The sequence below is a fragment of the Phocoena phocoena genome, chromosome 2 (assembly GCF_963924675.1).
Source record: "Phocoena phocoena chromosome 2, mPhoPho1.1, whole genome shotgun sequence".
Classification (NCBI taxonomy): domain Eukaryota; kingdom Metazoa; phylum Chordata; class Mammalia; order Artiodactyla; family Phocoenidae; genus Phocoena; species Phocoena phocoena.
In genome coordinates, this window is record NC_089220.1 from 45,543,395 (window position 1) to 45,549,394 (window position 6,000).

Sequence of the window (6,000 nt, forward strand, 5' to 3'; positions counted from 1 at the left end):
AGGGTTTCTTTTTGGAGTGACAAAAATATTCCGGAATTGGATAGTGGCAGTGATTGCACAACTCTAAATTTACTAAAAACCACTGAATTGTACACTTTAAGCAGGTGAACATGGTATGTGAATTATGTCTCTATAAGGTTGTTATAAAAAAAAACTGAATCAAGGTACAAACTTCCAGTTGCAAAATAAATGAGTCATGGGTATGAAATGTACAGTGTGAAGAATATTGTCAATAATTATGTAATATCTTTGATGATAGATCATAACTAGATTTATGTGATCATTTTGAAATGTATAAAAATATCAAATCACTACATTGTGTTAATGGGAACCAACAAAGTATTGTAGGTCAATCATACTTCAAAACAAACAAACTTATAGACAAAGAGATCAGATTTGTGGTTACCAGAGGCAGGGGTGGAAGGGAGGGGAATTGGATGAAGACAGTCAAAAGGTACAAACTTCTAGCTGTAAGATACAAATAAGTACTAGGGATGTAAAGTACAACATGATATATATAATTAACACTGCTATATGTTATATCAATATATGGAAGTTAAGAGAGTAAATCCTGAGTTCTCATCACAAGAAAAATATTTAATTTCTTTAATTTTTTATCTGTATGAGATGATGGATATCCATTGAACTTACTGTGATAATTACTTCGTGTTGGAAGTCAAATCATTATGTTTTTTTTGTTTTAATTTATATTTTTATTTTTGGCTGGTTGGGTCTTAGTTGCTGCACGCAAGCTTTCTCTAGTTACAGTGAGTGGGGGCTACTCTTCATTGCAGTGCGCAGGCTTCTCATTGTGATTGCTTCTCTTGTTGCAGAGCACAGGCTCTAGGTACACGGGCTGCAGTAGTTGTGGCACACAGGCTCAGAGTTGTGGCTTGCAGGCTCTAGAGTGCAGGCTCAGTAGTTGTGGCTCTCGGGCTTAGTTGGTCCACGGCATGTGGGATCTTCCTGGACCAGGGCTCGAATCCATGTCCCCCGCCTTGGCAGGCGGATTCTTACCCACTGCGCCACCAGGGAAGTCCCAAATCATTATGTTTTACACCTTAAACGTATACACTACTGTACATAAGTTATGTCTCAATAAAGCTGGAAGAAAAAAACTGACTCAGAAATAGAAAATCAGAGTAGTCTATAACCAATTTTAAAAATTAGTCTATACTTAAAATTCTGGGTGTGGAGAGTCAAGTTCTATCATAGTCAAGTAAAAGTTACAATCTTCTACAAATTATTTAGTATAGCAGCTGTCATAACCTTGATGTTGAAACCTGACAAGGTTAGTTTTAAGAAGGAGAATTTTAAACCAATCTCACTAATGAGCATGGAAGAAAACTCCTAAGTAAAAATTTTAGTAGACCAGATCCAACATTGTATTAAAAAAGATACTATTTAGTTACCCCATTGACTTAATCACAAGAATACAACATTCGTCTAACATTAGAAAGTCAGTTAATGTTGATTAAAGGACAAAAAGTGTCTTGCATAAAGTATGTATCTTGTTTAAAGGGATTTGTGCCATTCTGGTTTTTTCTGACACTGTATGGAATTAACTTTGTATGTTACTGAACCATTTCACCCAAGGGCTCATAAATACATTAATGTATTTTTATAATGAGGGTAATAATATAAGCATAAATTTAAACGACTGCCAAACTTTTTTAAAAAGAGAAGAATGCTATTTTCTTTTAGTTGTAAATTGTATTTCATTTAATAGACCTCTGTCTGCTGTTTTCTCCGGGTATATTTTTCTGTCGGATCGTATGTGTCTCTATTATATCAATAATTGTAGATGCTTGTTGATCTCACCAAGAGACACAGGTTTTCAAGGTCAGGAACTGTATTGGTGGGGTGATTGGCATAGTCGATACAGTATAATCTTTGGAACTGGGTAGGCTTAGGGTTTATATACTGCCTCTACCACTGGAGCTATGTGGCTCTGGGAACCACTTAATCTCTCTAACTCCTATGGTCCTTGTAATAAAAATGACAGCAATTTTTTGCTCAGACCTCCTTCTCAGAGAACCATCCCAGGATAGTCACATATCACTTGCTGTCACTTCCGCAGGCCACACTGCACCAGAATTGCACGACTGACCCCAGTATTCAGTGATCCCATGTCTCTCCCTGACATTTGGAATTCGGACACAGAAGCAGAATTGTTGAATCTGAGGAACTGAGCTGCACAGGGATGTAGAGGCAAGTGTCATAACAACAGCAGGGGAAAGCTAAAGTTGTGGGAAAGCAGAGAAACAAGTGAGCAGAAGGAATACATCTAGTGAAAGTGGAAAAGTGGGGGAAAAAATTAAAAACAAAAATTCTCAGGTCAGCATTATCTCAGCTGCTTTTGTGGCCCTGATAACAAAAGTCCTAGAGAAAGGAAGATGAAGAGTGGCACTCCAATTCTTCAAGAATAGCGTGGAGCGTATCAGTGGCAAATAAAGTGTTCACCGAAGGTTGGAAACTGGCCCCCACAAAGAGTGTTCCTCTCTGAAAACAGCTGGATTGGAATTGATATAGATGGGTTTTCTAAAGAGGGAGGAGTATTAATGTGCGTCAGTGAGATAGAGACGCTTCATGACATCATTTCTCCCTCAAATGTTATAGCAGCTGATTAAAAATAGTAGCTGGGCATATCTAGAATATATAAAGGACTCATAAACTCAGCATTAAACACAAAACATATACTCCAGTTAGAAATTAGGAAAACACACATTTCACTAAGGGTATACAAAAGGCAAACACGTGAAAAGATGTTCAAGAGCATTAATTACTAGAGAACTGCAAATTGAAACTACAGTGAGATTTCACTGTACACCTATGAGAACAGCTAAAATGAAATATAATGATAACACCAAATACAAGTAAGGATGCAGAGAAACTGGATCACTCATGTTGCTGGTGGGAACGTAAAATGGTACAGCCACTCTAGAACACAGTTTGGCAGTTCCTTTCAAAACTAAAAGGGACTTACTGTATAACCAGCAATTGCCCTCTTAAGCACTTATCCCCGAGAAATGAAAACTTATTTTCACACAGGAACTTGTGCATGATTGTTCATAGCAGGTGTTTTTTTGTTTGTTTTTTTTTGGGGGGGGGTTCGCGGGCCTCTCACTGTTGTGGCCTCTCCCGTTGCGGAGCACAGGCTCCGGACGCGCAGGCTCAGCGGCCATGGCTCACGGGCCCAGCCGCTCCACGGCATGTGGGATCTTCCCGGACCGGGGCACGAACCTGTGTCCCCTGCATCGACAGGCGGACTCTCAACCACTGTGCCACCAGGGAAGCCCGCAGCTTTATTTTTAAAAGCACCAAACTGGCAACTACCCAAATGTCCCTCAATGACTAAATAGTTAATCTATAGTACATTCATACCGTGCATGGTATACTACTCAGCAATGAAAAGGAACAAACTATTGATGCAAGCAACAATTTGGAATAACCTCAAGAAAATTAAGCTGAGTGAAAGAAGGCCAATCTCAAAAGGATGTTTTGATTCCATTCCACTGCATGATTCCATTTATATAACATTCATGAAATAATACAGAGATGGAAAATATATTAGTGGTTGCCAGAGTTAAAGATGGGGAAAGGAGGGATGTGGCTCTACAGGGATGAGTAAGAGCAAGTCTTGTGGTGATGGTATAATTGAGTATCTTGATTATGGTGGTGGTTTCACAAGGATTTACACGTGATAAAATTACATAGAGGTACACACACACACACAAGTAACTCTGTCCTGGTAAAATCTGAATAAGTTGTATAGATTATTTCAGTGTCAATTTCTTGGTTTTGATATTATACTATCGTTCTGTAAGATATTAACACTGGGAGGGGATATCTGAGGATATCCTACAACTGGAAATGAAAAACCCTAATGAGGCATTTGTAGCTAATGGAAGAGAATTTATATTCCTGACCCCCAACAGGGTTATAAGCTCTTTAAGAGCAGACCTGGGTTTCCTTGTATTGTCAGAACCTGGCACAGTGCCTCTCCTAAACAAGGTAATCAGTATGTTTCTCTTGTCAACACTGATAAAGGATTTTGAGCTCACAACTGAGAAATCTGAATGTTCTTTGTCAATATACCAAGAAAAATATTCATTATATTTTTGAAGTCATTTTATGATTAATTTGCAGAAGAATAAAGGGATAGTAAGAAGAAAACTTTATTAGGAATGTCCACAAGAATTAAAACATACCAAACCTCTTCAACTCAAAACACTGGTGCACAACCAATAATAAGATGAAAAAATATCATCATACATCATTTTGACAAAACAAGACGGTTCGAGTTCTTGTCACAAAATATTGCATGATGACATGCTTCCTGTCAAATGACTAACTGGATGAAAATACCACATTGCTTTTGTGTCCTTAGGAATATATAGGTCACATTAATTCTTGAGTTTGAGAACAATTCATCTACGATAACTTGATCTGAAAACTCATAACCTGAGATTCCATTTATATGACCAATTCCACCATCATTAATAGAGTCTAGAGTGCTGCTATTTGTCTCTGTGCATTTATCTTCTGATTCATCTAATAACTTTGAAGCATCTTCCCCTGTCAGTTTCCTTTTTTATGCCACTATGGATGGAAAATGAAAAATTCTGAATTCTCAACTTGTTCTATGAAGTCTTAAAGCAAACTATAAAGATAATCCCTCCAGTCTTCTTTTTTTCCTTCTTGAAAATGAGGCAATACTTTGGGCATTATAATAAGAAAACTGCAATATAGCATTTTTGTAGACATTGCATCATCCTTTTAGGTGATTCCATCATTTTTACATTTTCTTATAATTTAATTCCTTTTTTAAATATAGCTGGGAAAAATTGAAATGTACGATAAAAGAATTTCTTAGGGCTTCCCTGGTGGCGCAGTGGTTAAGAATCTGCCTGCCAACGCAGGGGACACGGGTTCAAGCCCTGGTTCAGGAAGATCCCACATGCTGCGGAGCAACTAAGCCCGTGTGCCACAACTACTGATCCTGCACTCTAGAGCCCGCGTGCCACAACTACGGAAACCCGCACACCTAGAGCCCGTGCTCCGCAACAAGAGAAGCCACCGCAATGAGAAGCCTGAGCATCTCAGCAAAGAGTAGCCCCTGCTCACCACAACTAGAGAAAGTCCGCGCGTAGCAGCGAAGACCCAACACAGCCAAAAATAAATAAATAAATAAATTTATTTTTTTTAAAAAATTTCCTAAGTGATGAAATAGCAAAACCTGAACTAAGAAAAATGAGATCAGTAAAATCCCCTAACGTATCTTAGATTTATAAAAGCGTCAGTGGCCCATATGGTAGTCACCAGGATAGAATGAATTTTATTCTATTTTTTAAAATTAAATTTTCCCTTTGTTTTTTGGAAGACCTCTAAGAAAGAAAAAGTCAAAAGATTACTCCTTACAAATAGTTAGAACTGCTCCAAAAGGAAATTTAAAAACTAATATCAGAAAAAAAAAAAAAAACTAATATCAGGTCCAATGGAGCCTGATGGTATTCCACGGGTTAATGATGAATTACATCATTAACATATGAACAAATTCCCTACATATGAACGAGTTCCGTTCCTAGAGCATGTTCGTAAGTCCGATTTGTTCATAAGTCCAACAAAGTTAGCCTAGGTACCCAACTAACACAATCGGCTAATTTGGTTTGGATAACAAGGCTACAGAGACGCTGTTGGTTGCCTACCTAACAGCCTTTCCCTCTTTTTACTTAGTTTAATGGCACCCTCATTTTGTTTTGTAACAGCAACAATTGATGTAAGCCGTTCTTTGCCAGCAGTTGGTCTTTGGGTGGCTGTGTTTTAACCAAAGAAATAAGGAGAAATCTCCTGGGGTGGGTGGCGGTGGGGAGCTTCTTAGAAAGTGTTCCTCGCTGACAAAGCTGAGGAGGCGGTTTCATTTTCCCTGCTGTGTTTGAACACTTGACGCTCAGAGCGACAGCAGCCATCTGTGTCTGGAAGGGCAGGCACTGACAACAT